At 51.7% G+C, this 21,206-nt stretch overlaps 1 non-coding gene across 1 annotated transcript; it reads right to left on the reverse strand.

The window, feature by feature from the left end:
* Nucleotides 1-15,674: 15,674 nt before the first annotated feature.
* Nucleotides 15,675-15,747, reverse strand: TRNAF-GAA. The gene has a single exon. It is a non-coding gene; the product is annotated as a tRNA-Phe (tRNA).
* Between the last annotated feature and the right edge of the window lie 5,459 nt (nucleotides 15,748-21,206).

Consider the following 21,206-nt stretch of genomic DNA (forward strand, 5'->3'; position numbering starts at 1 on the left):
AACAGGCAGTTCAAGTTTAAGCTCAGTGTTTTTAACAATTTTTACAACCTTAAATAACCCTTCAATCGCAGTGTCACTATCCATAACATTGCTTCAGCCTTATAGGTTCCCAAATGCAAAACTCAACATCTCTTCAAACACAAGAGAGTGCAGATCAGTCAGTGTTCAGAGTCATCCCATATAAAAATCATGTTGTGGTACATATTGGCCTCATCATGTGGCCGTTGCCTTTCACTCCGCTCTGTTAAAAGTTTTGGTATTTTGCACAGAAACTTTCTTCCCTCAGAAGAGACCTGGGAACCGAGGCAGCCAGACAAACACCTTTAAGAGGAGGCGTAACATGTCAAAAAATGATCTCCCTCCTTCAGTTCAGTGACCGCCTGAAATGTTACTTATCCTGGCAGAGCCAGAGGATTGAAAGCAGCTACATCAAATCCCCATGTAGCTAGCAGGAATGGTATCTGGTATCTGAAGAGATGTTTAGTTTTACCCTTGGTAAACTAGAAGTCTAAAGGGAAGGAAGGAGGTGCCATATATAAAGAGTGAAACACAAAACAATTATCATAGTTATGCCCATAGTGACTGCAAAATATTTCTATATTCTTCTTCTTATCATCAGTGTATTATTTTCTCTGGCGTCTATATATTGACTATGCCTTGACCAAGAAATTTGAATTTTGATAAAATAATCGACTACCCCTGGTTAAGGCAATGGACTTGATACGCACTCGGGTGTCTCTACCCAGGTTCAGGTACTAACAACAGTGGCTGCCTTTTAGCTATAGCTTTTAATCAGGGCAATACATTGATCCTGTGAAATCATTTCCCAGCCGGAGTCCATCACCCACATTCCTTAGGGCATTGGGCCACCATGGGGACGTTTCATTTCCCTCCTCAATTTCACACAGAGACACAATTTCCTTTGCACAGATCCATGAACAGCAAAACCTCCCTGTGTCTCTTGTCTGAGCCAGGGCATTCGATTCCATTGACACCTTCTCTCCTGCAATGGCAATGGTCATGCAGACGGGACGAGGCCACCTTCACCTCTGACAGTGAGATATTGGATCAGCTCTTTCGTTACGCTGCTGTTGTTAGTCCATGAAACATCAGGGATGGATGCAAGGCTGAGTTCATGCACCAACCCCCTGAAACATTTCAGTGCCCCAGAGAAATCCTGACTCCGGCTATTGGCATGATCTGGTGCAGATTCGAATAGGAACGGGACGGTCTGAATTGTCAGTGTGGGGACTGAACAACAATCTATAGCAATGTCGTTAACCACAAACACACTCTAATCATGCTCCAGCCGGAAGGGAAATGGGCAGGAACTCTTATTGTTCAGCCATGGACACACTTACACTAATGCACAGCCAGGAGTGTGCTGGGGGAGCTGGTCTGAGCAATTGGAAGTGACAATTCAGTGAGAACAGAATCATTGTGTAGTGAAGCACCTATGTTGGGAATATTTTGCTAGCTTGGCAGCTGGTAGTGTGGGAAGCTAAGATGTTTAGGTTTTTAGGAGATAGTGTGGGAAGCCTGAGATGTTTAGGTTTTCAGGTTGGGTTAATTAGGTTGTGAGTTTTGTTATGAGAAGTTGGCCTTGGCTAACTTCTCTCTAGCAGGTATAATAGGATAATAAATTAGAAGTTGTCTAGGATGATGTTACCCTATGAAGTTATAGCAGTGCTTGTGTGTATTTTGTTAACCAATTAGCAACTGCTTGCTTGCCTGCTTCAAGAGTATAAAGATGTATGCTGGAGAGAAATAAATGACTCTGCTTCCAATCAAATTGACTGTTGAGCTTTGTCCAGGTCCGCCGTGCGACGCAACAAATGGTGACCCCGACGTGATGCAGGCTCCGATCTGGTTATTAGGTCGAGATTGCTTAAGTCATTGGGGCGTTGTGTTGCAGAATTCACCTTTTGCCTAGCAGCCATTGAGGGGCGGCCGATCCTACAGCTGGAATGGACAACCACCACACTGGTCTGGGTCGCTCAGTGGCCACTGCACAAAGACAAGCTCGCCCGAGTACATGAACTTGTGCAGGAACAACTGGCTAAGGGTCATCTTGAACCTTCCCTTAGCCCCTGGAATACTCCTATTTTTACCATACCCAAAAAACCTGGGCGCTGGCGTTTGTTACAAGATCTGCGAGCTGTTAATGCTGTGATGAAGGACATGGGTGCCCTCCAACCTGGGCTGCCCACACCTACTATGCTTCCGCATGGATGGCCCTTGCTTGTTATTGATCTCAAGGATTGCTTTTTTACCATTGCTTTGCATCCTGCGGACCGAGAGAAGTTTGCCTTTTCCGTGCCTTCTGTTAATAAGGCTGAACCTGTCAAGCGGTATCAATGGACTGTTCTGCCACAAGGTATGAAAAATTCTCCTACCATTTGTCAGTTGTATGTTGCTTGGGCTATAGTGCCCCTGCGAGCGGCACATCCTGACTGGATTATTTATCATTACATGGATGATCTTTTGTTTACCAGCGCCCACCTTTCAATGGAAGCAGCCATTGTTGAGATTGACTCTGTGTTACAAAAGGCTGGTTTGGTCATTGCCCCAGAAAAGATTCAACAGCAAGCCCCGTATCGGTATCTTGGTATGGAGATAACCGATTCGATTGTGCGGCCACAGAACTTAACCCTTCAACTGGATATTCATAATTTACATGATGTGCAACGTTTTGTGGGTGACCTGCAGTGGATTCGCGGTCTCTGTGGTATTACAAATGAGGATCTTGCACCCTTTCTTTCATTGCTCAAGGGTGGTCGTGCCCCGGATGAGCCTCGCTCTCTTCAAGCTGAACATCATGTTGCCCTGCAAACCATTGCAAATAAGTTAGCCACGTGGTACTCCGGACGCATTTATCCGGATTTACCTGTTTTTTTGGCCATTTTGTCCACGGATATTTCCCTGACGGCCCTGCTTTTTCAGTGGCATGAAGCCCTTTTAGATCCACTTGTGGGCATTGAGTGGATTTTTCCGCCCTCGCATTATGCCACCACCGTGACCACGCGACTTGATGCAGTCGCTCATCTTATTCGAGTGGCCCGACAGCGTTTGTTAGCCATTGCGGGCATGGATCCGCACATGATTTATTTGCCCTTTGATGATGCTACCGTGACTCAGTTGCTTGTTACTCACCTTTCCTTTGTACTTGCCACCTTGGATTATGCCGGTCAGTTTAGCAGCCATTTTCCCCCACATCGGTTTTTTGCTACTATGCTGCCCTTGGAGAAAGCTCTGATGTTACGGTCCAGTCCTGTTGCTGCCCTCACCGTTTTTACAGACGCCAGCGGTAGTGCTCAGCGTGCGGGACTTCTTTGGTTTGCTGATAATCGCTGGCACCACGAATTTGTCCTTGCTGATGGCTCCTTACAGGTTCTGGAGCTTCGTGCTATTGTTCGAACCTTTGAAAAGTGGCCCGATACTCCATTGAACATTGTTAGTGACTCCTTGTATGCTGTGGGTGTGCTTCGTCGTTTGGAACGATCCCTGTTGGGCCGAGTCACGAATTCCGTTTTGTGGACTGCTCTTTTTCAGCTGTGGCATTTGCTGAATGCTCGCCGGTGCCCTTATTTTGTTATGTACATTAGGAGCCATTCTGGACTGCAGGATGGTCTTGCCGAAGGCAATGCCCTGATTGATCATTTGGTTGGTGCTGCCCAAGTTCCAAATTCCTTTGCTCAGGCACGGGTCTCTCATGAATTTTTTCACCAGTCTGCTCATGCTTTGGCACGCCAGTTTGCGATTTCTATTACCGATGCTCGCGCTATTGTGGCCTCCTGCCCTGATTGTCAACAACATGTGTTGCCCCTTGTATCCGGTGTTAATCCCCGTGGCCTTTTGTCCCTTCAAATTTGGCAGTCTGATGTTACCACGTTTGCTGAGTTTGGCACCTTGCGCAATCTTCATGTTACCATTGATACCTTTTCTGGCTTTATTTGGGCAACAGCATTAACCTCTACCAGCTCCCGCGATGTGATTAAGCATTGGCAAGCCTGTTTTGCTGTTATGGGGGTTCCTGCGCTCATTAAGACTGATAATGGCGGAGGTTATGTTTCGCATCGCACTGCCGAGTTTCTTTTACAATGGGGTGTGCAGCATTCTACCGGTGTTTCTGGCAATTCTACTGGACAAGCTATTATTGAGCGTGCCCATGCGTCCTTAAAGGCACTTCTTTTGAGACAGAAGGGGGACATTCGGAGTGAAAGGGCAGACGCTTTGGACAAGACGCCTGCCGCTCGTTTGCTGAAAGCTCTTTATGTGCTCAATTGGCTACAGCTTGGGAAAGACAGCCAAGTACCCCCCGCGATTAAACATGTTGGTGGGATAACCGGGGACGAGCAGGGTACAAGCCCACGACCCTCGGTCAAATGGTTCGATTATCAGCAGCAAGTTTGGAAAGGACCAGTTGACTTGCTAACGTGGGGGAGGGGTTATGCCACTGACGCAGGTCCTAGGTGGATACCGGCGAAATGGGTCCGACCTTGGCTGCATCCTCGGGCGCAACAACAGACAGATTCAGAAGAGCCACACGAGACGCGCCCAGACGCTGAGGAGCCAGAGCCCCTGGAGAATAATTGCTCGCTGGCCATGCCAGGACTTTTGCCCGCCCTTTTTGATTCTGTGTGATTGCATATTAATTGTTGTGTACCCTTTTGTTGCCCATAGGTTTGGAGACGTGCGCTCCGGGCAGTGCAGCATGGCCCGTCTGTCAATGCGTCCCACAAGCCTTCGTGATCCTGGCCTGGGCTCCTATTCTGCTGGATGCGGAGAGTCAGCCTCACCTGGTTTTGCTCTGTTGCTTGTTTTGGCGCTCCTTGTGAGGGGAGGCGCCACGTATGATCTTATACCCCCAGTGAATGCCTGGCTGACTTTGGCGCAGAGTGCCATAAATACAACGGCCTTCTGCCTGCCCCATGTTCCTGCAGTGGGAGCCCTTATGGAAACCTGCTTTGTGGGTGTGTGTACTGAATTGGAGGCGCTGCAGCAGCATACTTGGTTGTTTCGTATCCCCAGGGATATACCTTATGCAGAGTTGTATGCCTTGGCCCTGGAGCTACTTTTGATAAGTTAGATGCCAGTATGTATTCGTTTCGTTTGGCTAATGTGACAGCTGCTATTACGTGTATGAATTTTGTTAATGCTAAGCGTGTAGCTGTTAATTTTGATAATGTGGAGCTTGTTTGTCGCCATAAGAGGGATGTATCCTTTGCCTACGGACACATGAAGTTACCCCTGGGGTGGTTTTTGCTATGCGGCCGCACAGCCTTTACTTATGTTCCAGCTAATAGTTCAGGTGGCCCCTGTGCTATTGGCCATGTGGCCCCTTTGTTGTTTCCCCATCCCATTGTGAGAGGGCCTCGCCAACGGCGGGAGAGTATTCCCTTGAGCCCTACCTGTAAGGCAGATGTTACATTGTTTTCAGAACGAGAGGCAGCAGCCCTTACTTTTACCCTGGTGGGCCTCCCTGGTTTGGTGGTGCATGATTACCATGCCGTCGCACACCTTGCCTGTACTGTGGCAAAGGCCTTGAATTTGACTTCCACTGTTCTTGCCTTGTTAACTCAAGAGATGGGAGAAGTTCGCCGAGGAGTTTTGCAAAATCGCTTAGCCATTGATTATTTGTTGCTGCGACATGGTCATCCCTGTTCTGATTTTGTGGGTATGTGCTGCTTCAATATTACAGATGCGAGTGCGGCTATCGAAGCTGATTTGGATCGTTTGCGCCATCTAGCGGAGGGCATTCGCCAGCACCAGGGTGATTTCTGGTTGTGGTCATGGCTGTCGTCGCTACGTGGCTGGGCTGCACATTTATTACAGGGGTTAATGTTAGGAATGCTGTGTATTTTTGCTGCCTGCCTTTTATATTTTTGCTATGGGTGTGCCCGCCGCTGTTGTTGTGTGGCACGCACCTTGGCAGGCCCCTCCTGGCCCCTTGGGCCACTTGCATTACCTGGAGGGAGAATGTGATAGGTAAGAGCAGGGCACTGCGGAAGATGTTGTTACGGTTTAGTTAGACAGCTGGTGTTTTTATTTGCCCTTTGCTTTGGCTTGTATGATTGTAGTTTTGATATTATGAGCTGGGTTTGTTTTGCTTTTTTTTGGTTTTGATTTTGAGTGAAGGGGGGAGGTGTTGGAATATTTTGCTAGCTTGGCAGCTGGTAGTGTGGGAAGCTAAGATGTTTAGGTTTTTAGGAGGTAGTGTGGGAAGCCTAAGATGTTTAGGTTTTTAGGTTGAGTTAATTAAGTTGTGAGTTTTGTTATGAGAAGTTGGCCTTGGCTAACTTCTCTCTAGCAGGCATAATAGGATAATAAATTAGAAGTTGTCTAGGATGATGTTACCCTATGAAGTTATAGCAGTGCTTGTGTGTATTTTGTTAACCAATTAGCAACTGCTTGCTTGCCTGCTTCAAGAGTATAAAGATGTATGCTGGAGAGAAATAAAATGACTCTGCTTCCAATCACATTGACTGCTGAGCTTTGTCCACGTCCGCCATGCGACGCAACACCCCCACAGCTCTGGATCCCCAAACCTCTCCTCCCTCCCACTGACCCACCCAGCCCACTTCCTGGGTGCCCTTCCCCCACACTCCCCTCCCCTTCTTCCCATTACTCTCAGCCAGCACCACCTCCCGGCACCTTGGGAGCTTCTTGTGTTCCCTCCTCATCTCTCACAACCTCCTCCCTCCCTGCTGCTTCCCTGCACACACCCGCCCCATGTCCTGGCACCCCAGGATTATCTACCCCCCCTTCTCTGCCCCTCCCACAGCTCTGTTCTCCCTTCACCCGTGGGGTCCTGAATGTCAATGTTATACTCTCTTCTATCAAAAGATCAGCTCATCTGACTGTCACACAAGCCATGCATCAGTCACACACCTATTTTTATTAATTAAATTATTTTTTAATAATTTTAAAAATATTTTTATTTTTTTATTTATTTATAATTTTATTAATTAATTTAAAAAAACATTTATTAATGTAGTTACTAATATAGCCAATAAGGATACATCAAATGCAATTTCAAAATGACTGATGACAAATGTCTAAAAATTATTCTAGTGGGTGGGAGATGAGGCAAAAAAGGGGGGGCAAGGAAACTTGTCAAAACTTGTATGACAAATGAAGGTATAAAGTTATTACTACTCAGGTTCTTTAGAGACCCCACAGCTTCTAATAACCCAGGGGACAGGACTCCTTACCCAGCGAGGTCACCGTCTCATAGTTCTGCTGCATGACATCCCAGTAGAGGGCTCTGAGTGGGGTCCAGCAGAGCCCCCTCTTCCCTGGTGAAATACACAGCCACCTCCTCGAAGGTCACCGGCCCCTGAAAGAGCAAGAGTACCTACCGCATCACTCACACTTTCAATCAAATGGAAGCTCTGGTGGATGAGCCAGGGGGAGGGACGAAGCGAGAGCCCCTTGTCTCTCCCAGCAGATCCATGCCCCCCCCCCCCACTAGCCACAGACGGACACAGGAGATGGAGGCCCTGGCAGGTGCAGGGAGAGCTCGCTGGCAGGGAGCCCAGCGCTGTTCTCATTGTGAAGAGCTGGACGGGGCCAGACTTAGTGGGGGGCAGACGACACGATGGTTCAGGGGGGCCGTGCTGAGGGGGTTCCTCCAGCAGGGGTGTCCTGTCTCTCCTCCCCCCACTTCTCTTCAGCTGCCTCCCCTGCAACTGTTCCTGCAGCCCTGCCCCCCCCCCCCCGCTTGGAGCTGCCCCGACCAAGCTGCTCCCAGGAGCCTCCTGTGCTGTGCGGGGGGGGGGGGTGGCCCCACCCTCCTGCCTCTGTGCCCAGTCTCTGCTGAGCTGAGCTGGGGGGACAAGATTCTGTGCTGCTGCCTCTGGGTCAGGAGTGGGAGCTGCTGGCCCCTGCTGTCGTGTGAACGAGCCTTCGGACTAGTGAGTGCCGCTGGGCTGGGAGTGACAGCGGGTGTGTCTCACACTCCCCCCCACACACACACACCCCACCACAGACACTTCAGTTACTGTTGTTACTTCCTTTTACCTCCTGTCAAAATGCACAAAGTACATATAGTCTCTGTAATTTTATTCTTTCACATTCGGTCAGGATGACAGTGCTGGTAGTTTAGCTTTTTAACTGATCTCTGAATTTCATCATTTTATTTCTGTCTTATGCTTAAATTCAGTTCTTTGAGTAACAAGTTCTAAAATGCCTCACCTGGCCTGGCTGGAGTAATTATCATTATTACTGTTATTGCCGTATTGTGCTTTGTCATTTGCTATTTACAATATTTACAATCAAATAACAGACTGTACATTTTGCTTGTACTTACCTTCGCAGGGCTCGTTTGAAAAAAAAATAGCTAAACTCAAAACTTTAGACACTGTGCAGATGAAGATCATTTATCTTCAAACTGTATTTTTAAATCTGTCTGTAAAGTAACTTAAAATTTCTATGAAAATAAACGCAGCTCCAAGTATGATACTAATAGCAATGATGGAGTCAAATCTTAGTGAGTCACATACATGATCGTGATATGCAGAGAACCAGGCACATGCAGGGCCGTGGAGTTTTTATAGCACGTTGGGAGCCTTAGAAAGAAAAAGGTTAAGAACACCCCCCCCCCAGCCTCCCTGGTGGGTGCCCCCTCTGCATCTCACAGCAGCCACTGGTTAATCAGGTCGGGCTCCAGCCCTGGGATTCTGGCCCATTTTCCTAGCCCCACCTAGGGGGGTTGTTTCCTGTCCCACAAATTAGAGCATTTCCACCCTCTTACCTCGTGGCTCTATTCCTAGAATGGAAGCCGCATATTGAACAAGTCCCAACAGGTTTGCTACACCCTGGCCTCCTCCCATTCTCCACCCTGGGAATTTTTTGGCAAACTCCAACCCCCAAACCAGACTGTCCAAGCCTCCCACCTCCGGTGCGTTTGCTGTCCCTCTCCCTCCAGCAGGAACCCACCAACAACCCCCCCATAACCCCTACCTGAGCCGGCTCCACTGCAGCTGTTTCCCTTCCCTGTCCCATGAGAGGATGGGATGAGCTGGAGCAAAACATGGACGACATCCTGCAGCCTGGCAGGGCGAGAAGGGCAGTTGCGGAGGTTTCAGAACAGGCTTTAGTTCATGTCACATCACGATTCCCCCAGGATCTTTCCCTGCAGAGACCAGCCTAGGTTCTGCCATGCTGGGAACATGCTCCAGCTCTTTATTGCAGGAGAGACCTGGTCCCTCCTGCCAAGCTAAGCCCACAGGGAGATTTTTCAGCCTCCCCAGTAATAAAGTCTCTGAACAAAATGCTGGAAAGGAGCAGAACCAAAGGGGCTGGGCAGGCTCCATAGGGACACTGGCTCCTCCCTTCCCCTCCTGTGCGGCCATGTCCTGTCGCTGGCAGAGATCGGCCCCCCCATCTCCCCCCCAGAGGCAGACGTGTCTGCGGGCTCCCCCAGCCAGCACCTACTAACCCCCACCCACATTGGGGGAGTGACACAGGACAGCAAATTCCACCTACCCAAGGACAAATCGCTGCAGATAAACGGGCTGGGTTCACATCCCAAAGCTGAGGAGAATTTAAGAATTATGGAGAAAATAGGGAAAATGAGAGACTAGAGAGTCAATAATTTTAGGGAAAATGAGGGAATCTCCTTGGATTTTCTAGCCACATGTGGGGAGGGGAGAGAGAAGGGGAAGAACCAGAGAGAATTGTTCTCAGGTTTTGAGATGGAAAGAAATGGCACAAGCAGGAAAAGGATGCAAGTAGCTCACCCCCATGACCATAGGCGTGTGCGGCACATTTCATTAGGGTGTGCACCCAGGGAGCCCCGCCCCATCCACTGCCTCCCACTTCCTGCCCCCCTCAGAACCACCAACACCCCCTGCTCCTTGTCCCCTGACTGCCCCCTCCTGAGACCCTCCCCACTGTAACTGCCTCCCTAGGACCCTACCCCTTACCTGTCCCCCTGACCCTTATCCACACCCCTGCCCCCAGACAGACCCCAGGGACTCCCACGCCCCATCCAACCACTCCCCGCCCCTGACAGGACCCCCACAACTCCCGACCCATCCAATTCCCTCTGATCCCTGCCTGCCCCGACCCCGCTCCACCCCCCACCCCCAACAGGCACCCCCCAAACCCTCAACCCATTCAACTCTCCTGCTCTTTGTCCCCTGATCGCCCCTCCAGAGACCCCCTCCACCCACTAATCACCCCCCCAACTATCCAACCCCCCTCCCCACCTCCTGGCAGCTCTGTCTAGTGGCTGCTCCCACCCACACACTCAAAGTGGCGGAGGAGGTTCCCTCTCCTTCGGGGGGAAGGTTGCCTAGTGGTTAAGGCACAGGACTCAGGCTCAGGTGTTCTGGGTTTGAGTCTCTGCTCTGCCACAGACTCCCTGCTTAGCCTTGGGAAAGTCACTTCACCTCGTTGTGCCCTAGATCCCACCTGCCCAATGGGGCCAACACTGACCCTGCCTCCTGGGCTAAATCCATCCATGGCTGGGTGATGGGGGGGGGGGAATGGAGATACCAACATGGGGAGATTGGGGCTGAATTTCTCCACAGCCGGAGAGGGGGAGCCAGCTCCACAGGGGGGATGGGAGCGAGAGGGGCTCAGGCCAGCTCCACACAGAGGGGGGTCAGGGCTTCAGCCCTGCAACCTTCGCCACTAAGGTGGCTGGGGCTCCCGAGCCGGGGACTTCAGCCCCACATCTTCTGCCAGGGTCCGGGGCTTCCCCCCCCCCGCCCCTTCTGCTGGTATCTGGAGCTTCTCCTCCCCACGCCAACCTCCCCCTGCCCCCGCCCCAGCCCCAGCTGGGCTCCCCGGGGCTCCCGCTGCTGCTGTGGCCGGAGCCGAGCCCGGCGGGCAGGGAGCAGCGATTCACGCGGGGGCCCTGGCAGAGCCCCCAGCCCGAGCGGGCGGGGCAGCCCCAGGGGAGCGGGGGGGGCTCTACTGCTGCTGGCCCCGCCCCCCCACCGACCCCTGGGGCTGTTGGGGGGGCTCACTCAGCCCCCCAGGAACGGGGGGGGGGGAGCAGCGGAGCGGAGCCTGCCCAGCAAACAGCTGATCGCAGCTGCGCCCAGGCCGCCCCCGGGAAAAAGCTCCGCGGAGGAGGCACCACAAGCTGCCGGCAGCAGGTCATTCCCGGGGGGGCCGAACACCCGCCTGCAGCTCCGGCCTCTCCCCTCCCGCCCCGCCAGCCGCACCCAGGGGAGCCCCGGGCCCAGGCTCTGTCCCCACCTGGAGCCCAGCGGGGCCGGGGGCAGCTCCTGCTGCAGCTGAGAACAGCGGCTCCGCTCCGGCCCGGGCGGCTCCAGCGCTGCTGGCAGCACGTGGCCACCAGAGAGCAGCTGCTGAGCCCGGGCTCCTGCGTCACAATGTGCCAGAGCCCCGCCCCCAGGAGCTGCCCCCCCCAGGCTGTGCCATAGCCCCGCCCCCAGGAGCTGCCCCGCCCCCGGGCTGTGCCAGAGCCCTGCCCCCAGGAGCTGCCCCGCCCCTGGGCTGTGCCACCCAGCCCCCTTGAAACACCCCCCCAGTGCCACCCATCCCTGTGGAAACACCGCCCCCCCAGCACCGCCCGCCCCACAGAAACAAACCCTCCTTCCCCAGTGCCTCCTCACTGTAACAGCTGTGGGCCGAAAAGGAAGGTTTGGGAGACGGGGGGAGGGGGAAGAAACGGCACCCATAGGGTGTCCAGATCTCACCGTCACACCCCTCTTCACCCCCTAGCCCCCCACTGGCCTGCTGCATCTCCTGCTAGTCAGTCCCCCACCCACCACTCACCTCCTTTCACCTCCTCCCTCCCCTGCCAGAAACCCCCGTGCCCGCCCCTAGAGCCCCTGCTGGCTCACTGCTCACCTCTGTGCCCACCTGCCACTTGCCCACCCGCTCGCCCACCTGCTCCCCACTTGCCCCCTCACCCCCCCCCAAGTGTAAAGCCTCATTCAAAGCCCCAGGGGTCACTATATCACTGCACCCAGCAGTCACTCACTGCAGTTCCAAACATTAAACTACTGAAAATGGAGCCTCCCCTCCAGCCACCGACGTTTTGGACTAGAAAGCTTTGCCGCAGACATCCCCTTCAGAAGACATCTCCAGACGGGCTGAGGGATACTGGTGTGACCTCACCTGGCAGCCCCCAAAGAAGGAATTGGGGGGACTGAATGGACAGGGCCCCTCTCTAGCTGAAGCCTGGCAAGGGAGGTACGTGGATCCCACCAGAATTTAAAATGAAAAGTGAGGGAGGAGAGGCTCTGCTGGACCTGGGCAGCTCTAGATACAGCACCAGGCACGTAGGAGGATTTCCACTCCTGAGCCGTGGAAGCAGAAATTGACTTTTCCTTTCCAGATTTAGCTAATGTTCAGAAAGGGAATCTAGCGCCTGCCTTCCAGATTTGAACACCTCAACATTCAGAAGTGCTCAAGCTCAATTTGGGCAGCTGTTACTTCATTTCTCCCAAATCAAATATACTGATCCACTGTCATTTGCTGTAGAAAAAGTAGGATAAAATTGAGCAAGAAATGCTTCCCAGGGGTTATTAGGACTGGAATTGCTATTTTCAACAGCCATTGCCTTTTTGTTTGTTTTTGTTTTATTTGTTTAAAAGGAAGACAGTGATATTGCATTGGCAAATTCCCCAGAGAAAGAAAGAGTGGAACAAAAGAATAATAAAGGCACCTCAACTTTTCCTCATTTATGGAGGACAGTTTTATAACATGCATCCAGATATCCTCCAATCACACAAGCTGAAAATTGTTCCACTTTACTGGAGCTCTGTAACCATATGGGAACCAATCCTGTCTGTGTTCTGTGCACATCCAAAATCCCTGCTGAATGACCCACCCTGGGAGCAAGTTACCAGTGACCCAGGGCTGGGGTGGAAGGAGAGTGCAGGGATGTGTGTGTGTGGGGAGAGCCCAGGGCTGGAGTGGCAGGGGGTGTGTCGGTGGGGGAGCAGTGGGGGGGAAAGGGCGGAGCTAAGAGCTGGGGCAACAGGGGGTATGTGGCGGGGGAGAGCCCAGGGCTGGGGTGGGGGCAGCCAAAATTTTTTTTTGCTTGGGACAGCAAAAAACCTAGAGCTGGCCCTGCCTCCACCCACCGTGAGGTAGGTAGGAGCAGATCATTATTATCCCTACTCGAAAGAGGGAGAAGCTGAGGCTGAGAAAGGAGAATTGACTTGTCTGAGGTCACACAGCCAGTCAGTGGCAGAGTTGGGAATAGGACCCAAGAGCCCTGATTTTCAAACTAACCATTGGATCTTGAATTTCAGACAGTGAATGACCTGGGTAAAGTGCTCTCAGATGAGCTCCAGACCAGCAACAGTGCACAGGAATTATTCAGCAAGTATTTGAGGAGAACTGCAGTGTTAGAGAGAATCATGAACTGCTCAGAGACCATTAATGCAGAGAAGCAGCAAAATTCATCAAACATAGAACTGGTTCTGACTTATTTCCTTGGTCTTAAAACAGACCAGCAAGGACCTGAGTCTCCTCCCTGTCAATAACCCCCTGCTCAGCCAATCAGGGTAGAGACTGAGGGCGGGAGGCTGAGGGTTCTCACCAGAGAGCCCAAAGGATGGCCCAGGTCACTGGTGGGGATCACTGCCCGAGCACTATTTCAGCCCCACATTTTTGGGTGGACCTCCCACAGTGGGAACTGCAGAGCACTCTCCCGCAACACACACACACACACGCACACACACACACACACACACACACAGGTGGTAATGGGATGGGAACAGGAGAAAGACAAAAGAAGCAAGAGATGAAGAGAAAGGAGGGAGGGAGGGATGGAGGAAAAGGTGAAACAAAAAGGACAAACCCCAATGTTTCCAGTGATTCTAAGGGACAAAATCCCACGTGCAGAATAAAATTCTGCCTCGTTAACCTCGGGTTTTCCATGCCTAGAATTCAACTGTCACCAGATGGATCAGACTGAACAGGTTTCAAACCTCCAGGAGGCTCTTACCTTCTAAACAGGGACGGCTGTTTTCTAGTAAAATCACTAAAAGGGAAGGAGAAAACGCGAAAGAGGTTCCTGCTGGTGCTCACGTCCGTGAACCCAAATACTCTCTCAGTCCTCAGAGAGAGACCTGGAGAAGGAGACTTGCTGCAGCAAAGCCACAGGGGTCTCTGAGGTTTCCCTGGCCCCTGGCCCCTTGCCCCTGGTCCTGCCTGACTGATGTCAGCATCTCTCTGTGAGGTCACCACCTCCCCACCACTTGGACCAATAGGCTGAGGTCCTGCAAAAGGCCTTTGTGATGTCACTGCCTCACCCCTCCCTTGCTGTGCCAATGTCCTGCCCCTGGCCAGGCACTTTGGAGGTTTGAGCTACTTCCTGTGGATCACCCCACTCAAGGAGCGTTCGTTCTAGGCAGCAAGCCGGCTAGACAGGGAAACATCAGACACTGTTCCCAATGCTGCACTCAGTTTTTCAGAAATTAGTCGACTTTATGGCCAGAAGAGACCATTAGAGCATGTAATCTGATCCCCTGCATATCACAGGCCTCCCGTATGACACCATAGCTACTTTTGGGGCAAACACATTCCAGAAAGGCATCTAGTCTTCATTAAACGACATCAAGAGATGGCAAATCCAACACTTTCCTTGGTAGCTTGTTCCTGTGGTGAATCATCCTCGCTGTTGAATATTTGTGCCTTAATTGTAATATGAATTTGTCTCTTTTCACCTTCCAGCCATTGGGTCTTGTTATACCTTTCTCTGCTCAATTCAAGAGCCCTTTAATACCCAGTCTTTTCTCTCCATTAAGACACTTCAACATTTCAATGAAGTCACCTTTCAATCTTCTGTTGATCAGCTAAACAGGTTGAGCTCTTTCAATAGCTCACTAGAAGGCATTTTTCTCCAGCCCTCAGGACATTTGGTGGCTCTTTGCTGCCCCAAACTCTAATTTCACAACATCTTTTTCAAACGAGGACACCAAAACTGGAGGCAGTATTCCAGTATCAGTCTCACTGATGCCTGTCACCTCCTGTGACGTTATTGACATAATCTGTAACTGTATAGATCATCCTTGTGACCACGGTTCTATATTTGCAGCCAATATTGTAGGAAGGTTGTTGTGCAAGGGGTCAATGGAGAGGTTCTGATTGGCTGATTATAATGATGCTATCTCTAGATGTGTATCATTTTTGTAGTTGATATTATGAATATTGGTTCTATGCTGCCCGTATTTCAAAGTTGTGCTCTGCTTCTGGGAAACACCCCAGACAAGTTGGTGTCAGTTCTGCCTAGCCTGCTTGATGCAGGTTAGGCAAATGTGATACCCACTACACTACAGAAACTCCATTACAGTGCACTGCCCTACCCTGTCCTGCCCTGCCCTCAAATTCCCTGCACTTTGGTGGTGCTCACCCTGGCACACACTGATGGGCGAACCTGGAGAAACTGGCAGCAGCTCTCTGATGGGTCAGCTGGAAGAGCAGAGGACTGGAGCCAGGGATCAGGAAGTCGTCCTTACATCACCTTTGTGACTCCAGCTTGAAGGGGAGCTTCTTTTTCTTCCCCTTGCTGAGAAGCAGCAAGAGAAGAAAGAAAGGTCCCGTGGGCCAACTGGGTGCAGAAGCCAATGCTGCCTTTTCCTGCAGTGAAGCCCAAAATGAGGGACTTGCATTGAGTAAAGGCAGTGCTGGGCTTCCAGGAAAGAGCCCACTGCGGCAGCAAGAGGGATGAAACAGCCTGCTGAAACCTGGGATTGAACCAGGGACCTTTCGATCTTCAGTCTAATGCTCTCCCAACTGAGCTACTTCAGCACCTGCAGGGGGTCTTCTTGGGCTACTGTTTCTCACCTTGGAGTTTATTCTCCATAAACCATCTCTCCAGTCAACAATGGCCAATGCAAGATGGACATCGCTTGCTATTTTAGCCCTTGGAAACATCATCAACTAGTCTCTGGAGCTCTCTAATGCTGCACTTCAGTTCATGGGGGAAAGGTGAGAGAAGCGGCCTTTGAACAAAGGGCCTGGGGTTAACATCCTAACGCTGTCTGTCTCCGACTGTAACACTATTTAATACCGGCCCACCCTGTGCTGGTGAGTGCTCCATTGCTAGATGTTAGTACATTTCAGTTACTGTCAAAATTAAAAGTTTCCATATGCTTAAAAGAAATGATTTTTTAATTTGCTTGTATATGGCATGAATAAATACAGATTTACACATCCTAGCATGAACATTTATTGTCTTATATGATAGAGAAAATCATGCCTCCAGATTGTGCATCGAAATCATGAAATGAGCTACAAATGCAATAAAAATAAGGTATTCAATGGTTTAACATATGGAGTGTGGGGGGGAGGGCACTGAAGACACTTCTTGCCTGGGATGCCACTTGGTCTAGGGGAGGCCCTGTCAGGGAAAGCAGGAGTTAGTCTCGCACGCCTATATCCAGGCTGTAATCTGTGGGCGCCCTGCTCTGGGGGAGGGATCGCAGTAGCCCAGACTCAGGACTGGAACAGGCCCTGGATTGAGGGGGTGGCTGCAGGGTTTGCAGCGCTCTGATGTCTCAGACAATGTGTCTTTCCCAAAGCCTCAGATCTGCATCCCCAGAAGGCTCCTGCGCTGCCTCCGCTCCTTTCACAGTCTATAGCAAGGAGCAGCAGCAAGGGTCAGGGATGAGCCATAGGCACTCGGTGGGGGGCAGAGGCTTCAGGAGGAAAAACAGCCCCCAGAGCAGAGGGGGATAGGAGGCTTTTTCTCTCTCCTTAGCCACGGGCTATAGCTCCGAGAGCTCTGTGAAATGCCTCCCCGCCCACAGCCTGGGGAAGGGGAAGGAGTCTCAGGTTCTAGCTCGATTTGGAGGAGGATCACTGGGCCCTAGAACCACTCGCTGCCCTTTCCCGGAGAAACCTGTGATGCCCAGAACGGGGCTGAGATAAATGCTGACAGGAGTCAGGAATTGCTCCCCTGGAATAGCAGCAGGACTGGGCAGCTGGAAATCTCCCCAAAGGAGCTGAAGCCTTGGTGGGTCAGACATAGATGCCCCAGGTACTGCATGGGGGGCTTAGGTTTGTTTCTGGACAAGAGCAGTGAGAGTTTTATTGCCTCAACATTTCTGTAGAAAAATTCAGACCCAAAGTGTGTGTGGTGGGGTCGATAGCGGTTTCTTTGGGTTTGATTTAGTTTGTTTTCTCATTCTCATTGTAAAAGCCCTGGATCATTTTGATGGGAACAATGTTTGTGGAAGGCCAAGGACAAGTAAGAAAAGTTAAAAATCTGCGTTGGAGTGAGGGGGGTCTCTGTGGGCCAGGGCAGGGGTGGAGATTTTCATGGGGAGGGGGTTAGGGGATAAACGAGAGGCTTTTGCGGGAACACAGGGGGATGTTTTGCAGTTTAACCTCCCCACTTTCCTGTGCTGCTGCCCAGCTCAGACCCCACTGACACCCCTGTGACGAAGTGGGAATTTTCTGGATGTTTTGTTTGCATGTTGTGTGTACCTCAGTTTCCCCTATTTGTTGCACGATTATCTAGGTTAAAGGTCCAAAATGTGGGGTGCCCCCTGCCAGGGGGATGGAGTAACATTCAGGGGGATGCAACTGGGCCCGGGCCAGCCCCCATGGGGGTGGGGAGGAGGAGCCACCCAGCTCCACTCTTGGCTCCAGCCCCAGCTCTGGCCCCTGCCTCAGCCCCCTTACCCCTGTCTGTGTCCCTTCCCCCTTAGCTGCGGCCCCACTCCCAGCCACGACTCTGGGGGAGCATGGACAGGGGTGGGGGGCATGACCCTGAAGTGTTTTGGGACCACGGATCTCGGTGGTGGGACAAGGGGGTTAAATCTTGGCAGAGACCCCCAAAGGGCAGGTGTGGCTGCTGTCTGGCTGCCTGGGCCCAGACAATGGCCACAAATTCTGTCTCCTAGCAACCGATGGCCGGGGCACACCTGCTGCAAGAGGCCAGCTGGCCGGGAGGAGTCGGAGAACAAAACGAGCTGGAGGCCAGGTGAGCAGGTTGCCAGGGAAACAGGACAAAGGACAGACGAGGGGCAAAGGGCCTGGCTGAGTCGGGCTGTTGGGAGCAAGGAGTCTGCTGGGTTGGGGACTTGAGGGGAGAGCCCAGGCTCTGAGTTCGGGGTCTCCCCAAGATGGACGTTGCTGAATCTTCCTGCTTCCTGTGCGAACACAGAACTTTCCCAGGCTGGATCCCAGACCCCTAACGAACCTTCTGTTGTACAGCGCTGGCTGAGAGTCACTGGGGACTGTGGAAGTTGGGGGTGCAGGACTCCCCTTCGGGGGGGGGGTGGTGAGGCTTTCCCAGGTGTCCGATTCAGGTGGACTCACTGCAGGAAGCTCCTGGTGTGGAACAGGGGGGCTGAAAGGTCCAAGGTCAGTCCCAGGAGGTGCTGAAGCCAGGGAGGCTTCCCCCAGTGAGAGCGTCCCCTGGAGGGGTCACACTGAGGAGGCTCCTGCCTGGGTTTGACTCAGAGCTGTTCCAGAGCACGGAGCCTGTGTGCCCGTCACAGCCCCCCAGCATGTGACCTACAGGCTCCACTCTGGCAAAGCTCCCTGTAAATCAGAGACAAACTCCCCCCTTCTCCCGGTTACTCTCCCCTGCAGAGAACCCAGAGCAGCTCCTGCCTCTCTGGGTCTCCTGCCAGCCACAGCTGGCCAAGGAGCTGCCCGAGCCGCTCCCCTGGGTCCCTGTGCAGGGGCAGTGTCAGTTCCGACCTCACGAGTACAGTGGTGACTCTCCCTGCCTGTCACGGGGGGGACGAGGGCTTGATTCCCTGAGGAGGAAGCTGGGATTGTGACACCCGTGTATGTCTGCAGCGCAATTAAACCCCACAGCTGGCCCAGGCCGGCTGACTCGGGCTTGCCAGGCTCGGGATCCAGGGGCTGGAGCCCGACCACGGGGACCCTCCCCCCTCGCTAGGTTCAGTGGCCGATACACTGAAGATGAGTTTGTAAGTGGGGAATGTGCACTGGGTGCTGCCACTGGACAGACACTTCCCAGCAGGAGCCCCACCCCATGAATGTGATCTACTCTAAAAACATGGGATGAAGGAAAGTCAGCCTGGGGCTCCGGATTTATCATCTCGTACCGACTCGATTCAACTTTCTCAGGTTAGAAAGAAAGATTTTTTTTTTGTGAGCCTGAAAATTGCCTCCGGTGTGAAAATCAGAGCGGGATTATTTCACGCTCACACACCCTTATCACTATTGAAGGAGTAAAGGAACGTGCAAACCAATGCAGCCTTAACATGTCATTTGCATCCTCAAGCCTTGTCCCTGTGGCAGGATCTCAAGGACAGACAGAGGCCTGGTCTACACTAGGCGTTTAAATCGGTTTTAGGCGCGTAAAACCGATTTAACGCCACAACCGTCCACACTAGGAGGCACCTTATATCGATTTTAATGGCTCTTTAAACCGGTTTCTGTACTCCTCCCTAACGAGAGGAGTAACGCTAGTATCGGTATTAACATATCGGATTAGGGTTAGTGTGGACGCTGATCGACGGCATTGGCCTCCGGGAGCTATCCCACAGTGCACCAGTGACCGCTCTGGACATCATTCTGAACTCGGATGCACTGGCCAGGTAGACAGGAAAAGCCCCGCGAACTTTTGAAATTCATTTCCTGCTTCCCCAGCGTGGAGATCTCATCAGCACAGGTGACCACGCACAGCTCATCAGCGTTAACAATGCAGTCTCCTGAGAATCGTAAAAGAGCCCCAGCATGGACTACACGGGAGGTACTGGATCTGATCGCTATCTGGGGAGAGGATTCAGTGCTAACAGAACTGCGTTCCAAAAGACGAAATGAAAAAGTATTTGAAAGAATTTCTAAGGCTATGATGGATAGAGGCCACAGCAGGGACTCAGTGCAGTGCAGAGTGAAAGTTAAGGAGCTCAGACAAGGCTACCAGAAAACCAAAGAAGCAAACGGAAGGTCAGGGGCAGGTCGAAAAACATGCCGCTTCTATGCTGAGCTGCATGCAATTTTAGGGGGCTGCGCCACAAGTACCCCACCCCTGATCGTGGATTCCGAGGTGGGGGTTGTAATCTCTGCCATGGCTGAGGATTATGCAGACGGGGAAGAGGAAGATGAAGAAGAGGAGGAAGACCTAGCAGAGAGCACACAGCACTCCGTGAGCCCCAGCAGCCAGGAGCTTTTTATCACCCTGACGGAATTACCGTCCTCCCAGCCCTCACAAGCCACTATCCCAGACAATGACGCCATGGAAGGGACCTCTGGTGAGTGTACCTTTGCAAATATCAAACTTTTTTTTTTAAGCAAGCCTTTTTTAATGATTGATTTGCCCTGAGGTCTTGGGATGCATTCGCAGACAGTATAGTTACTTAGAAAAGTTTGTTAACATGTCCAGGGATTGAGAGGAAATCCTCCAGGGACATCTCGATGAAGCGCTCCTGTAGGTACTCCAGAAGCCTTTGCAGAAGGTTTCTGGGCAAGGCAGCCTTGTTCCGCCCACCATGGTAGGACACTTTACCACGCCATGCATGTAGCAAGTAATCAGGTATCATTGCGTGGCAAAGCATAGCAGCGTATGGTCCCGGTGACTGCTGGCATTCAAGAAGCAGCCGTTCTTTATCTTGTTCTGTTATCCTCAGCAAAGTGATATCGTTCAGGATAACCTGGTTAAAAATCAGGAATTTAAGTAAGGGGGGGGTGGCCATTTTTCTACTGGGTTCGTGGACTGCATCAGCTTAAAAAAAAACTTTCCTGCACGTAGCGAAGCGGGGGGAGGGGAGGAGTGAAATGCCGATGATCTTTTCTGTGTTTGGTCACCAGCGATCTTCCCCAAGGCACCAGATACGCAGTGGGTGGGTGGGGGGGAAGGTTGTTGATTAGCAGGGAGCTAGCGTGGTATTAGCCATGCGTTGTTGGGGGGGAAGGGTTAAATCACTACAGAAGCCGAAAGACAGTGGCTTACCATGGCCGCATGCAAGCTGAATTCTGATGCCTGGACCTGTGTCTGTGAGATCTGTAACTGCAGAGCTGCAGGCACTCACTATTAAGATGAAAAAATGCGACCTTGTAGGGAAATCACATGTGCTAGGTGGTGAATACTGCTGTTCACTGTGAAATAGTATAACCATTGTTCTGTAAAATGTATCTTTCTAAATATTTATCTCCCTCATGCAGCTGCAAATTTTTCAACCATCCCTCCTCCATCCCAAAGGCTAGCACAGATAAGGCGGAGGAAAAAGAAGACGCGAGATGAGATGTTCTCGGATATTATGGAAGTTACACGCAATGAAAGA

Source organism: Mauremys mutica, unplaced genomic scaffold, assembly GCF_020497125.1.
Source record: "Mauremys mutica isolate MM-2020 ecotype Southern unplaced genomic scaffold, ASM2049712v1 000393F_np12_subseq_70375:222436_obj, whole genome shotgun sequence".
In the NCBI taxonomy this organism is placed as follows: domain Eukaryota; kingdom Metazoa; phylum Chordata; order Testudines; family Geoemydidae; genus Mauremys; species Mauremys mutica.